Source organism: Acinonyx jubatus, chromosome E2 (assembly GCF_027475565.1).
Source record: "Acinonyx jubatus isolate Ajub_Pintada_27869175 chromosome E2, VMU_Ajub_asm_v1.0, whole genome shotgun sequence".
Taxonomy (NCBI): Eukaryota; Metazoa; Chordata; class Mammalia; order Carnivora; family Felidae; genus Acinonyx; species Acinonyx jubatus.
In genome coordinates, this window is record NC_069396.1 from 54,991,823 (window position 1) to 55,016,052 (window position 24,230).

The 24,230-nt window shown below is 43.1% G+C and overlaps 2 protein-coding genes and 1 long non-coding RNA gene across 3 annotated transcripts in view; 2 read left to right on the forward strand and 1 right to left on the reverse strand.

The window, feature by feature from the left end:
• The window catches only part of LOC106972991 (zinc finger protein 677-like), a 433,591-nt gene that overhangs the window by 56,795 nt on the left and 352,566 nt on the right, over positions 1–24,230 (reverse strand). The window lies entirely within an intron of this gene.
• LOC106973003 (zinc finger protein 665-like) overlaps positions 1–24,230 on the forward strand; it is a 64,237-nt gene that overhangs the window by 30,694 nt on the left and 9,313 nt on the right. The window lies entirely within an intron of this gene.
• On the forward strand, positions 4,976–14,282 carry LOC113593323 (uncharacterized). The gene is made up of 3 exons (XR_003413426.2): positions 4,976–5,301; positions 9,116–9,209; positions 14,190–14,282. It is a non-coding gene; the product is annotated as an uncharacterized LOC113593323 (long non-coding RNA).

Below are 24,230 nucleotides of genomic sequence, written 5' to 3' on the forward strand. Positions count from 1 at the left end.
CGATTGGATTGAGCCATCCAGGCACCCCAGTCCTCTGTCCATTTTTTTAATCATTGTGTTTATTTTTCCTTTTGGTTTGTTTTGCTATTGAGTTTCATAAGTTCTTACATATTTTGGATATTAACACCTTGTCATCTTGAGCATTTGCAAATATTTACTCCTATTTCATTGGTTGCCTTTTAATTTTATTGACTGTTTCTTTGCTGTGCAGAAGGTTTTTAGTGTGATCTGGTCTTATTTTTGTTTTTGTTTTTGACACTTTTGTTTTCAATTCTAAACAATCATTGCCAAAATCAATATTAAGGAACTTTCCCCCTTTATTTTCTTCTAGGAGTTTTACAGTTTCGTAACTTACATTTAGTCTTTAATCCGTTTTGGGTTGATTTTTGAGTATGTTGTAAGGTAAGAGTTGTTTCATTCTTGTGCACATAGACCTCCAGTTTTCCCTACAACATTTATTGAAGAGACTATCCTTTCCCAATTATGTGGTTGTTAAAAATTAGTTGAGTGTGGAAACAACAAGTGCTGGTGAAGATATGAAGAAAAAGGAGCCCTCTTGCACTGTTGGTAGGAATGCAAACTGGTGCAGCCACTCTGGAGAACAGTATGGAGGTTCCCCACAAAGTTAAAAATAGAATGACCCTATTACCCAGTAATCGCACTACTGGGTATTTGCCGAAAAAATACAAAAGCACTAATTCAAAAGGATACATGCACCCCTACCTAAGTTTTTAGAAGCATTATTTACAAGAGCCAAGATATGGAAGCTGCTCAAATGTCCATGGACAGAAGAATGAATAAAGACAATGTGGATGTGGTATATAGATACAATGGTATTTTATTCAGCCATAAAAAAGAATGAAATCTTGCCATTTGTGACACTATGGATGGCACTAAAGAGTATAATGCTAAGCAAAATGAGTCAGTCAGAGAAAGGCTGTTATGCCCAGAATTCGTGATCCCCAAAGACCACCAGGGAGCGGAGTCCGATGCAAAAGCAAAGAGCCTTTATTTGAGCTAGCTTGAGCTCAATCCTCTACCTGCACCGACACAGCGGTGAGATACCGGGGAGAGAGAGCGAGTTTCAAAAGGACAAAGGTTTTATTGGGGCCTAGGGGCAGTTGGTGAGGTAATGGCTGTGGCCTCAGCCGATTGTCTGGGGAAGGGTCGGAGTCCTGTTATGCAGGTCGCTGGGTGTGTTTTGATCGGGAAGTTTGAACGGGTGAGCGGGAGGTTACTCAAGGGGAGGAGGCGTGGTCAAGGTGAAGGACACAGAACAAGATGGAGTTGGCCGGCGTAGGCCCGCCCATTCAGGCAAGTACTATAGGATTTCACTCATATGTGGAACTTAATGAGCAAAACAAACGAGCAAAGGGGAAAAAAAGAGACAATCCAAGAAACAGACTCTTAACTATTGAGAACAAAGATCAAAATTGAAACATCAGGATTTATATTGGAGAGCGATCTTGCAAAGGTAGTTTGTGATAAGGCTTTGTTTCAAACATCCATGCTTTTGGTGTCAGAGAATCATAGTGGAGAGGAACCATACATCTGTACTGAACCTGGAAAAGACCTTGGAGCAAAGGTGGGTTCTCAGGATTGACAACGAATTCATACTTCCAATGTAATGGAACACGTTAATTTTCTTAATTGTCACAACAGACTCGACATCAGAATATTTTTACAAAGAATAAGTCTTTCTTCAAGATTAATCTGAGATATCCCATACTGCAGAATAAATAGAAGTCAAAATATGTTAAAACTCACGGCATGATAGATAGCAAAAGAACAAATATGTGGAGATGGCCAAATAATTTTATGAGGTATTTTATTCAATTTTTTGAGGTTTCTTTAGAAGGCTGCTCCATTATCTAGGAGTTTCAACCTGACATTTGGATTCTGGTGATAGGCTTTTCTCACTGGCCTTTTGTCATGGTCTCTGGGACAGAATTACAAAGATGGAAGGTCCTACTTCATTAGCTGAGGTTCATTCATATTTTTGTTCCCTGAAAGAACAAGGATACTTCCTTTTAAAAATGAATATTATCTTGGGGCACCTGGGTGACCCAGTCCATTAAGTGTCCAACTTCAACTTAGGTCATGATCTCATAGTTGGTGAGTTCAAGCCCCACATCAGAGCCTGGAAACTGCTTCGGATTCTGTGTCTCCCTCTCTCTCTGCCCCTCCCTTGCTTGTGCTCTTTCTCTCTCAAATAAACATTTAAAAACAAATAAATAAAATTAAATATTTTCTGAATTAGGGAGGATGTGGGGTGGCAGAGAATACTGTAAAACGATGCAGTTAAGCCCTTGGGTTTATTGTGTTCAGGGAGCCTTTCTCCAGACAGACTCCATGTGGTTTATAGGAAAGGAATGCTTTACCAAATGACCATGAAATAAAGCAGGTCAAGACACTGGGAGATTGGGATTTATATGGGAAGATAGGAATAGGTTACTAGGGACTGATTATGTGGTAGAAATAATACAGGAGACATGGTGGCTACATTGTCCTTTGGATGTTAATAGCTGTTTTATTTCAAGAATTAGTGAAGGGGCACCTAGGTGGCTCAGTTGGTTGAGTATCTGACTTCGGCTCAGGTCATGATCTCATGGCTTGTGAGTTCGAGCCCTGAGTCGGGCTCTGTGCTGACAGCTCAGAGCCTGGAGCCTGCTTTGGATTCTGTGTTTCCCTTTCTTTCTGTCCCTCCCCTGCTCATGCTGTCTTTCTCCTTCAAAAATAAATAAACATTAAAAAATTAATGAAAATGAATCTTATTTTTGACAATTGAAGAGAGAACAGTTATCAGGAGAGCTTAATCGAAAGAACCAATATAATTCATGCAGGTGTATGATTCACACTTAACTGATGGTATAACTTTTTTTTTTTTAACGTCATTTATTTGTTTTGAGAGAGACAGAGACAGCGCAAGCAGGGAAGGGGCAGAGAGAGGGAGAGAGAGAGAATCCCAAGTAGGCTCTGCACCATCAGTGCAGAGCCCGATGCAGGGCTTGAACTCACAAACTGTGAAACCATGACCAGAGCTGAAACCAAGAGTCAGATACTCAACCAACTGAGCCACCCAGGTGACCCTGCTGGTATAACTTTTCTACTTTTTTTTTTCTTCCAGATTTAATGAAGTATAATTATCAAATAAAATTGTATGATATTTAAATGTACATTGTGATGATTTGATATATGTGTAGATTTTAAAAGGATTTTCCCCATGTAGTTGTCACATCTATTACTTTACATATTTATTGTGTGTGTGTGTGTGTGTGAACATTTAAGTTCTCTAAGATTTCAGGTATATAATAGAATGTAGTTGCCATGTCCTACATGAATTCCTTAGTCTTTATTAGTTTTAGAACTGAAAGCTTGTACCCTTTTATCAACCTCTCTGTGTTTCCCGCACCCCCCAGTCCTGGCAACCACTTTTCTAGTCAGTGTTTCTATGAAGTTGATTTAATTAAATAATGGGTTTCTCTCTCTCTCTTTTTAAGTTTATTTATTAAGTAATCTCTGCACCCAACCTGGGGCCTGAACTCACAACCCCTGAGATCAAGAGTTGCATGCTCTAAGGACTGAGCCAGCCTGGCGCCCCTTATTGATTTCTTTATAAGTCAATGCATTTGAAGGAAGGAGCAGTCATATCTTTCACTTTTGGCAGGCAAAAACCCTGTCCAGCTAGGTCCTCAAACTAATGGGATTGCTTTTGGGATTATGCGCCAGTGGGCCTGAAGCCAGGTCACATAGCTCGTACCTCATCCTGTGTTATGGGGAGCACCGTGTCACTGCATCTTTTAAAAATGGGATAAAAAGAATAAAATAAAAATAAAAATGGGATGATAGATCTTCTTTTATTCATATGTGTGCTATGTCAAGACATTCTGCTCAATTTTACCTGAAAGTATTTTAAATATGCTAATTTCCCTATCTAAACGTATTTTGATTGACTGTCAGTTTGACGTGGTTGAAATCTTCCATATGCAGGGTGAGAGAAAACACATCTGTAGTAGATGTTAACAGATACTGCCAGAAAAATTATTCAGGGTAGAAGTTTGTTGGATGTTTTATAACCTAGTTTTACTTTCCTTAGGGTTCATATAAAAGAGCATACACTTCCCTGCTGGGTGCCTTTAGAAATATTGCAAAATTGATTATTCTTTAAGTGAAAATCGCTAAGACTACATATGTTACAAGCTTTGTAAACATTTAGAAAGCAAAGAACTAAAATATACAATTTGTAAATAAAAAACCTTGTACTTTGAGAAGGTATGTGTAGTGATTTTGAAATTATATTTAGATACTGATTTAAGTATATTATGATGTAAAGTTAAACTCAGGTATTTGAAGGTAAGTCATCTCAAGCGTGTAACAGAATAAATTGTTATAACAAACATAAACGACAGCAAGGCAATTTATAACATTTTTTAAAAAGTTAGTGTTCTTCCTAAAGCAGTGGTTGGCAACCCAAATTATGTATGCCTTCGCCCTCCACGCCTCTTTCCTCTGATCTCGTCCCTATGCAAGTCTTCGGAACTGAGCACAGCGTTGAGTTTGGCCTCCTGGGTGATTGGGGAATTGAAAAAGCAATGCCATTTTGTTGGGTGTCCGTATGGAATTGCCCTTTCTCTCCAGAGAGTTTTGAATTTTACATTCTAGTTTGTAAGCCCGACACAAACAGCTCCAGCTGTGTAATTAAACTACTTAAATTGATCCTAACTACAAATGTTCCTGCACCCACCACGTCCCCACAGACCACCAGGATCCCAGTTCCCTGGCCCCCAAATTGCTTCACCTTCACGGGCTTTTACCTTAAAACTGTTAGAGACCGTGAAATAAGCAGGAAGCAAGGCTGCTCCTGGAGATATTTCAAGAATCATTTTTAAACCTGGCAGAGACACCTTGGGAGCGAGGGGAGGGACACCCGCCATATACCTGCCGCCTCGCGGTACCTGCCCCCTCGCGGTACCTGCCCCCTCACCGTACCTGCCCCCTTGTGGTCTAGCCTCCTTCCACGCTCCGCCCCCTGACGGGCTCTCCGAAGCCCGGCCCCCTCCCCAGCTTCGTCCCGCTCCTGCGGAGGCCTCACCTCCCTTCGGGTCCCGCCCCTCACCGGCTCTGTCCTGCCCCCATCGCGATACCTGCTGAGGCCTCACCACTTCACGCCCCGCCCCTGACGGCCACGCCCCCCTTAGGCCCCTCCTACACACGGCCCCCCTCGTCTTTTTATTGCCCGCGCCCTCGGGTTCCTGTAGACCCGGAAGCGGATAGCGCGGAGCAAAAGTTTCGCTGTTGAGTGTGAGTTTCCGTCTTTATAGTTTAAACCTGCTCTTTGCAGTCCCCTCTCCTCCAAAGCCGGGGTCTGGGTATCGCTACGGGTCTTAAAATCCTCGCATTCGCCACCGCACCCCAAGTAAATTCAGACGTCACATTGGGAGGCCGGGGGCGCGTCCCTTTCTGTTTAAAATCGCAGCTAAACTGGCCCCTGTCCCCGGCGTTTCCGCGTTCGGGCCACGCAGACACCGGCTTTCCCGTCCGTGTCCTGCTGGAATTCTCTTCGGAGCCCGCCGCCCGCCTCACGTCGTGAAAAGCCCCCTTCCACGAAGTGGATTCCCGCCCCGCCCCAGCCTCGCCCTGTCGGCCCTGCCTGGCAGTCCCTGCAGCCTCTCGGGAGAGGCCGCATCCTCCTCCGGGCCGACGATTCTGGAGAGCCCACCCTTCTGGGGCAACTTCCCCGCCCCCTCTCCTCGCGTCGGCTTCTGTTCCCCAGAACCCCCTCTCCCTGGTCACCTCTTCCCCTGACTCCGCGCTGGGGTGAGTGACTTGGCCTGCCTAGTGTGACACCCAGTGTATTTCGCCCCAAATTCCTCCCCACTTGAAAACGTGGTTCTTCCAGGAGGCGGTTGTCTTATTTCATCCCACGCCTACTCAGTGTGTGATGGAGGGCGATTGGGAGAAAGCCATTGAAAGAAAACCTAGAGGCAACGTAGAGGATGGGTGAGGGACTTTGCAAAGAGACAGAATAAGACGCGGAAGTAGCAGGTGGAAAAAGTAGAAGTTTGAGGAAAGCCCGGTCTCCAGGGAGATGAAGGAGAGCAAAATGGAAAGGCCCTTGTTCAGAGTAGGAGTGGAGGCAACAATGGTGAGAGGCACGTCAGATGGAGGAGAGGACTAAAGAGTTAAAGTCTTGGCCAACAGAGGAAGGTGTAGTTGAGACAGAGGAAAGAGGTGACAAGAGAGCGGAGGAAGAAACCAGAATGGAAGTATAGCTACCTGGGGGTGCCAAAGAGTGGGGACCAAGGGAGTATAACAGAGAAAGAAGAGAGGACTATAACGGAGAGCAGGGAAAGAGCGCAGGTGGGACAAGAAAGAGGCTGAAATGCATGGAGACTGGGGACAATCGGAAGGACTGGGGAGAAATAAAAACGAGGGGAAACACGTGCACAATGGGACAGAATAGGTGTGAGGGAAGGAATCCAGAGGACAGAAAGAGTTGATAACGGACTGAGCAGAAACCCAGGGGGGAAACAGAAAAAAAAAAGAGAAACACAAGATAGAATAAGAGGAAAGTACATCTTAGTGAAAAGAGAGGGTGGGCCTGAATCCAGATGGGCCTGCGTTAATTGGATATAGATGATTAAGTTGTGAAATACTGATTTGGGGCTTTACCATCTAATACGTTTAAAGTTTGTTTAAATCGTGTGAATGAGGACGAGAACTTCAAAACACCTGCCGTAAGGCTTGTGCGTTTTATATTTATTTGCATCGCAAGATAATTTCCATTTGCAAACCGTATTCAGCCAGTGGTGGTAACTTAGTCATTTGTGGATCACCCTCTCCCCTTTGCCTGGGTTGGGGAAGGGGAGAAATGCTGGTCACTACATGGTGCCTTTTTATTTATTTATATATACTTTTTAATGTTTTTTTTTTTTCTTTATTTTGGGGGAGAGAGTGTGTGTGTGTGTGCGCGTGCCTGTGCGCACGCGTGGGGGAGAAGCCGAGAGGGGGAGAGAGAGTCCCAAGCAGGCTCTGTGCTGTTAGTGCGGAACCCAACTCTGGTCTCTATCTCACTTACTGTGAGATCGCGACTTGAGCTAAACTCGAGTCCACTGCTTAGGGGATGAGTAGGGACACCTGGGTGGTTCAGTTGGTCAGCGTCCGACTTCAGCTTAGGTCATGATCCCAGGGTCCTTGAATTCTAGCCCGAGCAGGGCCTTCCGCTCTTCTGCTCTTGGTGAGGAGCCTGCCTTGAATCCTCTATCTCCCTCTCGCCCCTCCCCCACTCTTACGCACTCTTGTGCGCCTGCTCTCTCTCAAAAATAAATAAACATCTAAAAAAAAACTCTTTAAAAAAGAGTCACATGCTTAACCAGCTGAGCCGTCCAGGTGCCCCTACCTGGTGCCTTTTTTAAAGGAGTGTTAAATTTACTCTCTTTGTTTTTGTAATGGATTTACTTCCCCCTCCCTACTGCTCTTACATTTAATTCAGTATTCTTTTTGTAGCTTGAGGTAAATCTTAGTTCAGATTCCACTTTTCTATAAATAATAATAATTTTTTAAAGCTTATTTATTTTGAGAGAGAGAGGAAGAGTAAGAGAGAATCCCAGGCAGGCCCCGCATCACCAGCACAGAGCCTAAGGCAGGGCTCCAGCTCACTCACAGTGAGATCATGACCTGAGTCAGAAGCTCAACCATCTGAGCCACCCAGGTGCCCCTTATATAAATAATTATTAACTTCTGAAATAAGCTTTTGTGGCCTCCTGTACACTCAAGTCAGGTTATTCTTTTTTCAGTATGATATATATTTTTTAAGTTTTTATTTTAATCGCCCAATGTGATATATTAATTTTGTTTTCACTTTGACCCCAGAATTACTTAGATTTTTTAAAAAATTTACATCCAAATTAGTTAGCATATAGTGAAACAATGATTTCAGGAGTAGATTCCTTAATTCCCCTTACCCATTTAGCCCATCCTCTCTCCCACAATCCCTCTAGTAACCCTCTGTTCTCCATACTTAAGAGTCTCTTATGTTTTGTCCCCCTCCCTGTTTTTATATTATTTTTGTTTCCCTTCCCTATGTTCATCTGTTTTGTCTCTTAAAGCCCTCCTATGAGTGAAGTCATATGATTTTTGTCTTTCTCTCACTGATTTCACTTAGCATAGTACCCTCCAGTTCCATCCACGTAGTTGCAAATGGCAAGATTTCATTCTTTTTGATTGCCGACTAATACTCCATTGTATATATATACCACATCTTCTTTATCCATTCATCCATCGATGGAAATTTGGGCTCTTTCCATACTTTGGCTATTGTTGATAGTGCTGCTATAAACATGGGGGTGCATGTGTCCCTTCGAAACAGCACACCTGTATCCCTTGGAAAAATGCCTGGTAGTGCAATTGCTGGGTTGTAGGGTAGTTCTATTTTACTTTTTTGAGGAACCCCCATACTGTTTTCCAGAGTGGCTGCACCAGCTTGCGTTCCCAAGAATTATTTAGATTTTTTTTTTTAAATTACAAATTATTTGCCTTTTAAATCGGTTTCTGGTTTAGATTGAGGAGTGCGTGTTTTCTCCTCCTTACCTTATATATTAGAAAAGTTCTTCAGCAATTGGTACGTACTTTTAGGTTGTTTCAGTGAGTACTTAGTAAGGATGCTGATGGTCTTGTAGCCTTTGAAACCTAGTTTAACAGTTGCCTAATGCTCCAATTTCTTCTGTTATGTGATCCCTTAAAACAGTGGGCTGTGAGCTACTAAGTCTCTGTGCCCCTCAATTCCATTTTGTCTGCTCTCTGCATACTGAAGGATGGCTGGGTAGACTTGGAACCTTTCCCAAAAGAGTCCATCTATTTACAATGAAGAAATTTGCTCATGAACAAAACAAAACAAAAAACCCTCAACAAAACTGAAATTAAACAAAAATTTGCTCAGAGCTAATTTCTGTAGCTGACCGTCTTTCAGTGTGATCTGCACTAATGGTTATATTTTTGCAGTTATGTATTTTTAAATATTTTACTCTCCCACGTGGTGAGGACTTCCTGTGTGTGTTTGTGGCACAGAATGGGGTATGGCCATTCTAAGCTTTGAAGAGAATTTTCAACTTTTAAGGTGGACTTCTAAGAAAGAACCACATTGCCTGAGGAAGAGGCCCAGAAGAGGAGGAAGAAAAATGAAAGAGGCCACAGGAATGGCGTTTTCTCACGTAGTCATATTCTTGGTCGAGGATCCATTTCTCCTTCCTGTTGGCCTTGCGGATCTCTAGAGTACTCTTGACATGTGCTCGTCCACACTCCCCCAGGCCTTCCCCCAGGCCCCCTCCTCTCCATTTAGATTCCAGCTCATGGTAACCCAGTGACACGGAGCCTGTGAGTAGGCTTGGCCACATGCTGATGGGCTCACGCTCAGGCAGTGGTTGTTTAGGGGCCACGTCTGGATGCACTGTTAGCCGTCTGTAAACCGGGGTAAAAGAAGCGGCGCGTGGAATCCTGTATTAACGTCCACACGTACCTGGAAGCTTCTAGAAAAATAGACCAATAGCGAGCAATCTGCCCACTTTTACACTACATTTGAAGCTGAACAAGTGTGGGTTCCTGCCTTTAAGATATTAATGATGGGAATGGAATGGAAAGAGTTTTATTCATCATGAGTTTTAAAATATGAAATCAACCTTTCTGAATTTGGATGGCTTTTATTTCTTTTCCTTGATCATTTCTCTGGCTAGGATTTCCGGTACTCTGTTGAACGGAAATGCTGAGAGTGCGGACCCTTGCTGCCGCCTTCTTTTTTTTTTTTTCGTAAAAAAATTTGTTTTAATTTATTCATTTTTGAGAGACAGACCGTGAGTGGGGGAGGGGCAGAGAGTGAGGGAAACACAGAATCTGAAGCAGGCTCCAGGCTCTGACCTGTCGGCACAGAGCTTGATATGGCGCTCGAACTCATGGACTGTAAGATCATGCATGACCTGAGCCAAAGTCGGACACTCAACCGACTGAGCCCCCTGGGCGCCCCTGCCTTCTTCTTTATCTTAGAGGAAAAGCTTTCAGTCTCTCACCATTGGGTAGGCTGGTTGTGTGCTTTTTGTATATGACTTTGATTGTGTTGCATTCCCTTTGCAGACCCTTGCAAGACCATTGCAGACCCTCCTCTGAGTGTCCCTACATTTCAGTATGTTGTTTTTTCATTTTCATCCGGACACTTTGCAGATTCTCTTGCGGTTTCTTCTTTGACCCATTGCTTAAGAATGAGCTGTTTGGGGGCACCTGGTGGCTCTGTCATTAAGCATCTGACTTCAGCTCAGGTCATGGTCTCATGGTTTGTGAGTTCACGTCCCACATCAAGTAAGCATGAGCCCCACTTTGCTCTCTCCCCCTGCCTCCCTCCCTCCCTCCCTCCCTCCCTTTCTCTCTCCCCCTCCTTCCCTCCCTCTCTCTCTTTCCGTCCCTCTCTCTGCCCCTTGCTCACTTGCTCTCTCTCTCTCTCTCTCTCTCTCAAAACAAAAAACAAAAAACAACAAAAAATGTTTTGGGGTTCCTGTTTGGCCCAGTAGGTAGACTCTTGATCACAGGGTTGTGAGTTCGAGCCCCATGTTGGGTGTAGAGGTTACTTAAAAAAATAAGCAATTAGAAAAAAGTATATTATAGAAAAAATGAGTTGTTTCCTTTTTGCTATTTGCTTTTAGTTTCAATTCAGTGTTAGAGAAGATGCTCTTTATGATTTCAGCCTTCTTAAATTTGCTAAGATTTGTTTTCTGGCGTGACGTCACGTGTGCTTTAAGAAGACCGTGTTCTGCTGTTGCTGGCTGTGGTGTTCCGTCTGTCTGGTAGGTGCACTTGCTGAGAGTGCTGTTCAGGTCTTCTGTCTCCTTCTGGATCTTCTGAAACTGGGTACTGAAGTCTACTGTTATTATTTCTTTTTATTTTTTTATTTTTTATTTTTATTAAAAAAAGTTTTTTTAACATTTATTTATTTTTGAGACAGAGAGAGACGGAGCATGAATGGGGGAGGGGCAGAGAGAGAGGGAGACACAGAATCGGAAGCAGCCTCCAGGCTCCGAGCCGTCAGCCCAGAGCCCGACGGGGGGCTCGAACTCACGGACCGGGAGATCGTGACCTGAGCTGAAGTCGGACGCTTAACCGACTGAGCCACCCAGGCACCCCATACTGTTATTATTTCCTTAATACATCTGGGGGCTCTAATGTCACATGCCTGTGTGTTTACCGTTGTGCTGTCTTCCTGGTGAGCCAATCTTCTTATCATGATGTCCTTCCCCTCTTGCGACCGTTTTGTCTTATAGTCTCTTCTGTCTGATAGGATATAACCACCTCTGCTGTCTTTAGGATCCTGCTTGCATGAAATATCGTTCTCCCTCTTGCCCTTTTAGCCTGTTTCCATCCTTAGATCTGTGAATTTCAACAGTTTCAGCTCCTTGACACACACACACTCTCTCTCTCTCTCTCTCTCTCTCTCTCTCTCTCACTCACTCACTATTTTTACCTCCTTTAACTTCTTCTGCTGATGCCTGCTCAGGCTGGCTGGGCGAATGGCAGGAGCCCCGGCCAACCCCCTTTCCTCCCCCGAAATTTCAGAGCAAATGCATCCAGCATTCTCGACTGGTCATGACATTTGGTGAAATGTTCTTGCTTAATGATAGTTTAATCATCGATTTCCTTTTTGTCATTTTTTTCAAGTGTCTATTACTGTGATATGTTTTTAAACCTGAATCTGTTCAGGTACTGCATATCATAACACCGGTAACTCTTCTAATCTCGAACCATCGTTTTATTAGTGGAATAAACAAACTCTCTTTGGTGTTTGTTAATGCCTACACACCTACGTTTAAATGCATATAATTGTATTTATATTTTTGAATGCAGGTATTTTATGGAGATTGGAGTTAAAGTATTCTTTATTTTTTCATGTTTGTGCCCTCTCTTTACTAGCCTACTGTATAGTCATATTGACAAACCGAATGAAGTACAATATATACGTTTTAATCTTCCCAAACATGCTGAAATACACGTGAATAAAAATGATAATGGGGGCACTCGGGTGGCTCAGTTGGTTGAGTGTCTTGACTCTTGATTTCACCTCAGGTCATGATCCCAGAGTCGTGGCAGTGAGCCCTGTGTTGGGCTCTGCGCTGACCGTGAAGCCTACTTGAGATTATTTCTCTGTCTCTCTCTGCCCTCCCTTGAGCAGACACACTCTCTCTCTCTCTCTCTCTCAAAAACCACTGGTGGATTCTGTGTTTGTTTACTATAAAAACAGCCATTTAAAACCTTTCTTTTGGGGTGCCTGGGGGGCTCAGTAAGTTGAGCATCTAACTCTTGATTTCAGCTTAGGTCATGATCCCAGGGTCATGGGATCGAGCCTTGTGTTGGGCTGTGCGCTGAGCATGGAGACTGCTTAAGATTCTCTCTCTCTCTCTCTCTCTCTCTCTCTCTCTCTCTTTCAGGCACCTGGGTGGCTCGGTTGGGTAGCTTCCAACTCTTGATTTCAGCTCAGGTCATGATCTATGATCTCACGGTTTGTGAGTTTGAATACCACATCAGGCTCTGCACACAAATCACAGAGCCTGTTTGAGATATTCTCTCGCTCCCTCTCTCTCTGCCCCTCCTCCTCTCACACTCTTTCTCAAAATAAATTTTAAAAACTTAAAAAAAAAAGTTTCTCTTTCTCCCCCTCTGCCTCACTCCCCTGCCCATGTTCTCTCTTAAAAAAAAAAATCATTCAAAATTATGTTGAGAAACCACACCTCATATTTCAGTTAATTTGTACGAGTGCATGGATGTGTAAGTCCATGGGTTTTTTTTTTTTAATTTTTTTTAACGTTTATTTATTTTTGAGACAGAGAGAGACAGAACATGAACAGGGGAGGGGCAGAGAGAGAGGGAGACACAGAATCGGAAGCAGGCTCCAGGCTCTGAGCCATCAGCCCAGAGCCCAACGCAGGGCTCGAACTCATGGACTGCAAGATCGTGACCTGAGCTGAAGTCGGACACTTAACCGACTGAGCCACCCAGGCTCATGGTTTTTATAAAGACATTCCATAAATAAGTTTCATAGTTTTTAGCCATTGAAATTATATCTTAAGTATATTCCATGGCCTTAAATTCTTTCTACGCTATCAGGCTAATGATTTAGGTAATGATAAGAATAGCAGTGTTTCTGTGCATGCAGCGTCTATGAGGACCTTTTATGCAGTTTGATGTCATAAACTTTGAGCTTGTTTCAAGAAGCCTCTGTCTGTGTACTTGTAATGCTCCGTTACTGAACTACTTAGTTCTTGAGTTTCAGTTCTAAAACCTGACTACCTGAGCTCGTGTGCTCGCTGTGTCATTCTTAGCTCTTTGACCAGAGGAGAGTTTCCTAGAGTGCCTCCGACCAGTATGAGTCTTCCCCTCCATAGGATGGGAGCACATCTTCCCCCAGTGAGCTGTTCTGCTGATACCAGCTTGGTACATGTGAAGCCTTTAGAGTAATACCTAGCACGTAGGAAGGGTCAGAAGCTTTGAAGTCATTGCCATTGCTATCCTCATCACAAGTTTTATTGATTTCATTTTAATTTTTAATTAAAAATATTTTTTTAATGTTTATTTTTGAGAGAGAGAGAGAAAGAAAGTACAAGGGGGAGAGGGGCAGAGGGAGAGGAAGACACAGAATCCAAAGCAGGCTCCAGGGTCTGGGCTGTCAAACACAGCCCGATGTGGGGCTTGAACTCACAACCTGAGCTGAAATCAAGAGTCAGACACTTAACCAACTGAGCCACCAGGTGCCCCCTCATCACTGTTTTTAAATTCTAACTTCTCTTTAAAGCCACTGTGAATGTTGTCATCTCTGCAGATAGCACTCGTGCCGTAGCTCATCTAGATAGTATCACTCTGTGTGTAGAACATAGTATCTAATACTGTGTATAGACAGTGTAGTATTGGGATTTTTTAGGTGTATTCTTCATGTATTGTCCACAAAAATGAGAAATCCCTACTTACTTGGAGGGTATTATAATCTCTTATGGAAATGCATAAGAACTTAAAGTTAGAGGCACATAAGTTGCTTAAAATACCTTAACATGGGTCTGTTGGACCGTCACTTTAACCAAATTGATACTTACGCACCTCTCTCTTCTCATTTTGTGTGAAGAACTCACCCCATGGCCTCTTGGTGAAGTGTGTTTTCATTTCAGGGATGATTGACCTTCAAGGATGTGGCCATAGAATTCTCTCAGGAGGAATGGGTGTGCCTGGACCCCGCTCAGAGGGCCTTGTACAGGGACCTGGTCTCCCTGGGTGAGGACAATGTCTGTTCAGAAGTGGGGATCTGCCCTTGGGTATCTTTGCATTTTTCCTTAGTTTGCCTCCTAGGAGCCCCTGCCTTACTTGCCTGAGTTTGAAGCCCTGTTGCCTCAGAATTGAAAAGCCTCATGTGGCAGCTGGACTTTTACTTTCCTGTTTTTTCAGATGATACATCAGGAGTTGTTCTGGAGTTTAAGAATGCATAAAACCAAATGGCAGGCTTCTAAAATAGCCAGTTTCCGGGGCACCTGGGTGGCTCAGTCAGTTAAGCGTGACTTCGGCTCAGGTCATGATCTTGTGGTTTGTGAGTTCGAGCTGCACATCGGGCTCTGTGCTGACAGCTCAGAGCCTGGAGCCTGCTTCAGATTATGTGTTTCCTCGTCTCTCTGACCCTCCCATGCTCATGCTCTGTCTCTGTCTGTCTCTCAATAATAATAAACAAATGTTCAAAAAAAAATTTAAATAGCCAGTTCCCTATTTGCTTCCCGTGCGCTTTGGATTCAGTAATTTGGGAAGAGAGCTGTATCTCTGCGTTCCTGTTGCCTGCGCTCTCAGAAGGAGGCAGGCAGTGGAGGAGTTTGTGAAATGATCTTTCCAGATCCCTCTGTGATGTCCTCTCTCCTCAGCTGAACAAAAAGCGAAGATTCTGGAAAAGCCATAGCACATCACGTTCACCTTCCTTTCTTCTTATAAGGAGGAATATGTGTGTTTGACCTGAATATTACGTCCTTTTTGGAGCAAGGGAAAGAAGGGCAGAGAGGAGGCCGCACATTAATAGTGTTTGAGAGGGGCGCCTGGGTGGCTCAGTCGGTTAAGCATCTGACTCTTGGTTTCGGCTCAGGTTGTGATCTCAGAGTTTCGTGAGTTTGAGCCCCACATCCGAGCCCACTTGGGATTCTCTCTCCCTCTCTCAGCCCCTCTGCCACTCATGTGCTCTCTCTCTCTCAAGATAAATAAACTAAAAAAAATGGTGTTTGAGAAACTCTCTGCAGTGGGAGAGTTCTATGGGAAAACAAAGGCTTTTTTCTTATGAACACTTGGAGGACATTTTTCTCCTCCCTCGCTTATCACTCGGTCTTCAGATGTGTGAGGTTGACCCTTTCACCCTCCAGCGTGCTGCAGCTCCCGCAGAGACGAACACAAACGCCGCGATCCGTGATCCACACACAGTGACCTGGTGCAGTGATTGCTTTGGTCCTTGACTTTGCAGGGCATGGGAGGGCCGTTTCAAAGGGGATCTCTCCTTCTGGGCTTGATGCCATCAGATGCTCGGGTCTTCGTCCACGTGGCTCAGAGCTGAGGACTCCGTAGTCCTGACTCTTGCACCTGCCCTCGTGCCACACCCATTGGCTGTCCCTGGGAGACCTGATCAGCAGGGAAGACACTGGCTGCTCTTGCCTTCCTTCCATCAGGCTCCCTGGAAGCTGCATGGCGCCCTCTTGAGCCCTGTCTGCCTGTTCAGGTTCCTTAGCCATAGCTTCCATTCTGCTTCTGCCACACTTCAGGGGCACATGAAATGGGGAGGTGGGTTGGATCTTACGAGATTTTTTACTCAGATGTGTGAAGACAGTTGGCAGAAAGCTCTTTTTGATCCCCTGTCCTACATGGGAGCGCATTTCAGCTTTTAGCTTAGTGTCTGTGGGTGGAGGGCACAGTCCCGTGTCAAGATCCTCCATCACCTGGCCCTGACATCTTGTATTTTCTCTCTCTTCCACCTCTCTACCTAGTTTGGCAACGATTTCATTTTTCTTAAGTCTGCGTGATTTTGCCTCTGAAATTTGCTTTTGGAAAACACATCCCTAGAGTCTGAAATTTCGTCCTTTTTTTTTTTTTTTTTTTTTTTTGCTGTGGTAGTCCACTTTTAGGTTATGGACTGCTTCTGGTGGAGTCTTCTGTGGAGTGGGTTTACTTGGTACAGAAAATTCTTGACCAAGAACACTTTGACTACCGTGTTCTAATAATAGTCTGCTTCCTACAGAAGCACCTCTTGAAGCTACTGGTTAGACTGGTCAGCATATGCCCTGGATACTGAGATGGAAAGTATCACGAGATCCTGACTGGACCAGTGATTCCAGTTTTCTTTCCGGTTTTTGAGGTGTGTCACATTATCTCTCAAGGGCTCTGTGACAACGTTGTTCATTAGATGCTAATTCATCCCTTTGAGCCACAATAAACGAAACAGGAATCTGTCCTGGGGCAGTGTTGTCCATGTTCATGTTCTCATATGTCTGAGGCTGTTGACTGTTGTTCATGTTGCCTTTGCCATCCCCTCTGCAGACCGTTGTTCATTCTACCTCAACAGGTATAATTATGCAGCATCTTAATGAGGGAGTTGCTGAAGCTGAGCGATGACTTTAATGAAGTTCACCGTAATACGTTTCCTTTAAGCCACTTTTTCCTTTCATCTTGTCCATTTCTATGCATTGTAAAGGAACTTGATTTTTTTTAAGTTATTTTGAGAGAGAGAGAGAGAGAGAGAGAGAGAAGGGGAGAGAGAGAGGGGGAGAGAATATCCCAAGCAGCTTCTCGCTGAAAGCACAGAGCCCAACATGGGGCTTAAACTCACGAACTGTGAGATCAAGGCTGAAGCCAAAATCAAGAGTTGGATGCTTAACCAACTGAGCCACCCAAGCACCCAAGAACTTGATTTTTATTATTTAATCATCAATTGTGAATTTCTGGTGCTACCAGTAGTGTTCTTTGTTTTATATTTGTAAGTGGGAGTGTTGAATTGGGGAACAGATATTGTTTTAAATATTTTACACTATTTCCGTCTTTAGTTTTCAGGGTATGGCTCAGCAACAGGTTCCCTAAATCCAGCACAAACCCTGGAATATGTTGAAAAGATAGTCTGAATTATTTTTTCTACTTGTCCTCACCTGACCTAGTACCTAATATCAAGTTACACTTTTGTGAATTAAATTTATTAAATTGGGAATTTTAGATATCTTAAAAACATGTATATTTTATATTTGTACTGTACAAATCCCAGAAATACCATTAATTTGTCATGTAAGATTTATTGCTTTTTTTATAGTATGTTTTCAGTTTTTTGTGCATAACTTGTTGAGTTTGTGTAAATTTTACTGACTTAATTTCTTGTTGTAACTGCTGTGTTCTAAAAATTACTCTCCCTGTCTAGATTCATCATGTTCATATCAGTATATTGAATTGATACGTAAATATCATTGTGTTTTACAGAAAACTTAGCACATTTCTTATACTTTATTGACTTCTCTTCCACTGTTGCTTATGACACTTATATTTTCTGCAAAATTTCTAAATTTCTGTAAATTGCATTCATGAGTGAACACACGAACACTATTTTGGGTTTCCATCTGAACTTCATAGAAGGTGCATCTGGTCCCTGGTGTCCCACCGTCTTGTGCTTTCCTGTTGTTCTCTGGCTCTCGTTTGCTGTGTATGCTGCCCGCCTCCTCTCTGCCCGCGGACCTCCTCCAGGGAGGAGAAGTTGTTTCTGCATGAACCTGCTGCTGCTTATGGTGTCCTGTGTCACAAGTCCTTCCCGCAGCGGGCCATTCGCTTATTTCCTCTGCTCTCCGTAAGCTTACTTTTGTTCTCCTGGTCATATTTATGAAGTCTGATTTACTAATTTTGGATAAGTGCACATTAAGTTTCATGGATTCATAATAATAGCTTGGCATTTAGTAATACCTACAGGAGGGGCACCTGACCTCATGTCTCTCTCTATTGTTTCAGATAACTTTCATAATATTTTCCATCATTTGAGCTTACTAGAGTTAAAATATGCCATATTTTTCTTGTTTGAATGTAGATTCAGTTGATTACCACGAGTATTTAAATTCACTTGTTTTCCACTTATTTTCTTCTCTACCCACAGCCTGGTGAACACCATTTTACTTTCTGTTTTTGTGAATTGGACTATTTTAGATACTTCACATAAGTGGAGGAGGGACAGAGAAAGAGGGAGAAAGAGAATCTGAAATGGTTCCAGGCTCTGAGCTGTTAGCACAGAGCCTGACGTGGGGCTTGAACCCATGAACCGTGAGCTCATGACCTGAGCCAAAGTCAGACCCTTAACCGACTGAGCCACTCAGGCGTCCCAAGTGTCTTTTTAAGGCTGAATAATATTTCATTATGTGTATATACCACATTTTATTTGTGCGCTCCTCAATCAGTAGACATTTGAGTTGCTTCTATCTCTTGGTTATTATTTTTTTTATGTTTGTTTATTTATTTTGAGAGACAGAGCAGAGGAGGGGCAGTGAGAGGGAGAGAGAGAATCCCAAGCAGGTTCTGTGTTGATAGCACGGAGCCCAACGTGGGGCTTGATCTCATGAACTGTGAGATCATGACCTGAGCCGAAATCAAGAGTCAGACATTCAACCAACTGAGTCAACCAGGTGCCCTTCGCTATTTTTTTTTAAGTGTATTATTTTGAGAGACAGAGCAGGGAGGGACAGAGAGAGAGGGAGAGAGAGAACACTAAGCAAACTGTCAGCACAGAGCTCAGTGCAAGGGCTCAATCTTGCGAACTGTGAGATCATGGCCTGAGCCAAAATCAAGAGTTGGACACTTAACCTACTGAGCCACCCAGGCGCCCCTACCTCTTGGCTATTTTGAATAATGCTTCTATGAACATGGGTATGCAAACATCTCTTTGAGGTCCTGCTTTCACTTTTTTTGTGTACGCACCCAGAAGTGGAAATGCTAGATTATATGGTATCTTAGTTTGGTGTCCTATAACAAAGTACTATAGAATGGGTGGCTTATTAACAAAATTTATTTCTTACAGTTCTGGAGGCCAGAAGTCTGAAATCAGGGTGCCAGCATGGTTAGGCTCTGAGGAAGACCTTCTGATGGGTTGCAGATGGGTGACTTCTCATTGTCCCCTCCCATAGCAGAAACAGAGAGAGATAGCTCTCTGTGATCTCTCTTGTAAGGACACTGATGATACTCATGAGGGCTCCACCATCATGGACTGGTCACTGCCCATAGGCCCCCGTTGTATTTTGGAAGGTTTCAACATAATGAATTTTAGAGGAACACCAGTGTTTAATCTACAACATTCTGCTCTCACCCCCCTCCCCAAGTTTCATGTACTTCCCATATGCCAAATACATGCATTCTATCCCACCACCCCTACAAGTCAACTCGTTCTAGCATCAGCTCTAAAGTCTGTAGTCTAAAACCTAATCTAAACATTCTAAATCAGATATGGGTGAGACTTGAGGCAAAAAATCCTCTCCAGCTGTGAACCTGTAGAATGGAGTAATTGTGTACTTCCGGAATACAGTGGTGGGACAGGCATAGGGTAGACAATACCATTCAATAAGCAGAAATGGGGGAGAAGCACAGGTTGATCCCAGGCAAGTCCAAAACCTAGCAAGATCCATGAGATCTGAAGGCTTGAAAATAATCCTCTTTGCCTCCATGCTCTGCCCTCCAGGCCAGTTGGACAGCAGTCCTACTGCTAGACCCAGCTCCACCAGGCAGGGTCCCGCACCACCCCCCAGGTTCTACTGAGCAGGGGTTGAAAACCCAGTTTTGCGGGGAGGTCATCTGGCCTGTTGAAAGTGAAGAGGCAGGGGCGCCTGGGTGGCTCAGTCGGGCTAGTGTCCAACTTTGGCTCAGGTCATGATCTCGCGGTTTGTGGGTTTGATCCCCGCACTGGGCTCTGTGCTGTCAGCTCGGAGCCTGGAGCCTGGTTGGGATTCTGTGTCTCCCTCTCTCTCTGCCCCTCCCCCACTGTGCTCTGTCTCTCAAAAATACATAAATGTAAAAAAAAAAAAAAAGAAAGTGAAGAGGCAGGCCCAATCATCTCTGAAGTGCCTTGAGGTCACTCCTCCTTTGTGTTGAAGAATAGAGAAAATTTGCAGAGAAATAGCTTTATGGTTCTGTTCTGTAAAGTCTGGCCGTCTTCCTTTATTCCTTTCCATTTTCTTTCCCTTCACTTCACACCGGCAGTTTTCCTGCTATAGTAGTTGATAAGGTCCATAGTTGACACTCACTAATCTTTTTTTTTTTTTAATGTTTAAACATGAGTATAGTTGACACACAACTTTATATTAGTTTCATGTGTACAGCATAGCGATTCAAGTTTGTGTGTTATGTTGTGCTCACCAGTGTAGCTACCATCTGTCACCATACAACATTATCACAGTATCATTGACTGTATTCCTTATGCTGTGCCTTTTATTCTCATGACATTTATTTCATAACTAGAAATTTGTATCTCCCACTCCCCTTCAGTCATTTTGCCCACCTCCCTATTCCCCTCCTCTCGTCAACCATCAGTTCTTATATTTATAGATCTGATTCTACTTTTTGTTTTATTTTTAAAAGGGACAGAAGACATGAATAGGCATTTTCCCAAAGGCCAACAGACACATGGAAAGATGCTCACCACCACTCATTATCAGGGAATTGCAAGTCAAAACCACAATGAGCTATCATCTTAAATTTGTCAGAATGGGCTAAAATCAAAGATGAGAAATAACAAGTGCTGATGAAAATGTAGAGGAAAAGGAACCTTGTGCACTGTTGGTGGCAGTGTAAATTGGTACAGCCACTCTGGAAAGCAGTATGGAGATTCCTCGAAATATTAAAAAAAGAAATACCGTATGATCCAATAATTCTACTACTAGGTATTTACCCAAAGAAAATGAAAACACTAGTTTGAAAAGATTACGAATGCACCCCTATGTTTATTGCAGCATTATTTACTGGCCAAGACAGGGAAGCAACCTAAGGGTCCGTTAATACACAAATGGATAAGGAAGATGTGGTATTTTAGAGTGGAATGTTACACGGCCATAAAAAAGGATGGTATTGTGCCATATACAACAACGTGGATGGGCCTAGAATGTATTATGCCAAGTGAAGTAAATTAGACTGAGAAATACCTCATAAGATTTCACATACACGTGGAATCTGAAAAACCCTGCAAAACACACTCATTCTGATCTTATCAAACAGCTTGGCCATACTCTATTCCTTTTTTTTTTTTAATATAATTTATTGTCGGGTTGGCTAACATACAGTGTATACAGTGTGCTCTTGGTTTTGGGGGTAGATTCCCATGATTCATCACTTACATACAACACCCAGTGCTCATCGCAACAAGTGCCCTCCTCAGTGCCCCTCACTCATTTTCCCCTCCCACCCCATCAACCGTCAGTTTGTTCTCTGTATTTAAGAGCCTCTTATGGTTTGCCTCCCTTCCTCTCTGTTTGTAACTATTTTTTTTCCCCTTTCCTTCCCCCATGGTCTTAAGTTTCTCAAGTTCCCCATATGAGTGAAAACATATGGTATATGTCTTTCTCTGACTGACTTATTTCACTTAGCGTAATACCCTCCAGTTCCATCCACGTTGCTGCAAATGGCAGGATTTCCTTCTTTCTCATTGCGAAGTAGTATTCCATTGTATGTATCAAACCACATCTTCTTTATCCACTCATCAGTTGATGGACATTTAGGCTCTTTCCATAATTTGGATCTTGTTGAAAGCACTGCTATAAACATTGGGATACATGTGCCCCTACGAATCAGCACTCCTGTATCCTTTGGATAAATTCCTAGTAGTGCTATTGCTGGCTTGTGGGTAGTTCTAGTTTTAATTTTTTGAGGAACCTACACACTGTTTTTCCAGAGTGGCTGCACCAGTTTGCATTCCCACCAACAGTGCAAGAGGGATCCCCTTTCTCCACATCCTCGCCAGCACCTGTTGTTTCCTGAGTTGTTAATTTTAGCCACTCTTGAGTGGTGTAAGGTGGTATCTCAGTGTGGTTTGACTTGTATTTCCCTGATGATGAGTGACGTTGACCATCTTTTCATTTGTCTGTTGGCCATCTGGTTGTCTCTTTTGGAAAAGTGTCTGTTCATGTCTTCTGCCCATTTCTTCAGTGGATTATTTGTTTTTCAGGTGTTGAGTTGGTAAGTTCTTTATAAATTTTGGATACTGGCCCTTTATCCGATATGTCATTTGCAAATATCTTTTCCCATTCCATTGGTTGCCTTTTAGTTTTGTTGATTGTTCCCTCTGCAGTGCAGAAGCTTTTTATCTTCATGAGGTCCCAATAGTTCATTTTTGCTTTTAATTTCCTTGCCTTTGGAGATGTGTTGAGCAAGATATTGCTGCAGCTTATGTCAAAAAGGTTGTTGCCTGTTTTCTCCTCTAAGGTTTTTGATGGTTTCCTGTCTCACGTTTAAGTCTTTCATCCATTTTGAGTTTATTTTTGTGTGTGGTGTGAGAAAGTGGTCTAGTTTCATTCTTCTGCATTTTGCCATCCAGTTCTCCCAGCACCATTTGCTAAACAGACTGTCTTTTTTCCATTGGATCCTCTTTTCTGCTTTGCCAAAGATTAATTGGCCATACATCTGTGGGTCCAATTCTGGGTTCTCTATTCTATTCCATTGGTCTATGTGTCTGTTTTTGTGCCAGTACCATGCTGTCTTGATGATTACAGCTTTGTAGTAGAGGCTAAAGTCTGGGATTGTGATGCCTCCCACTTTGATTTTCTTGTTCAACATTCCTTTGGCTATTCGGGGTCTTTTGGGCCACACCCTTTTCTCTTCCAAACATGCTTTCTCCTTTTTTGCAAAATGGTTAGGCTGGGAATTTTCAAAATCTTGAAGTTCTATAGTCTCTTTTTGCTTGATAATTTTATCTTCAAGTTATTTCTTTGGTCTTGTTTCACCATTAGCAGTCATGAGGAACCAAGCGTCTTGGCTTAGAAATCTCAGCTGAAGAGCAATGGCATTGCTTGCAAGTTCTACTTTCCACAAGACAATAGAGCATGAATGCAGTTCGGCCAAGAGAACTGTGTTCAGCTCTCTTCTTTTTGTCTTGGAGCCTATACCAGAATCACATTTAAAATTCCCTTTGTGACATTCTCAGCTTCCAGCATGCACCTTTACCCGTGACCCAGTTCACAGCCACATCCCCATTTTTAGGTATTTGTTGCAGAAGCTCCCTACTTCTCACGATCAAGACAATTTTCTTTCTTAGTCTGTTCAGGCACTTGTAACAAAATACCAAAAACTGGGTGGCTTACAACAGTTGTTCCATTTGTTTTGCACAGTGCTGGAGATGGGAAGTCAAAGATCAGGGTGCCAGCATGCTTGGGTTCTGGTGAGGACCCCCTTCCTGACCACAAGCTGCTGCTGACTGCTTGTATCTTCACATGATACGAGAAAGAGCTGGCTGTCTGGCCTCTTGTAATGGCACTAATCCCATTTATGTGGGCTCCATCCTGATGACTTCATTACTTCCCAAAGCCACCACCTTCAAATATATCACCTTGGGGATTAGATTTTAACATAGAAATTTTAGGGGGCACAAACATTCAGCTCACAGTGTATGGTAATTTAATTTTTAATTTTCAAGTAACTGTCCTGATATTTTCCATCTATATTTTACTTGCTGATGAACATTGCATAAGAATTCCCATTTTTCCCCATCTTCGCTAACACTTAGTATTTTCTGTTTCTTCGATAGTAGCTATCCTAATGAGTGTGAGTGATAATCTCATTGCGGTTTAGATTTGCATTTCTCTAATGGTCAGTGATACTGAACATCATTTCATAAGTTTGTTGGCCATTTGTATATCATCTGTGGAGAAATGTTGGTTCCAAAGTCCTTTGCCCATTATTTAATCAGAATATTTGTGGGTTCTGTTTTTGTTGAGCTGTAGGAGTTTGTGATATTGTGATTCGTAATAAGAAATCTGTTTGGTCTTCATTCGTGTTTCTTGCGCAGAACTTCTAAAACCCTTGGAATTTCCTGAGCAATAAGAGCAATGGGAACATCTTTTTTTTTAATTTTTTTTTTTTACATTTATTTATTTTTGAGAGACAGAGACAGAACACAAGTGGGGGAGGGGCGTAGTGTCAGGGAGACACAGAATCTGAAGCAGGCTCCAGGCTCTGAGCTGTCAGTACAGAGCCCG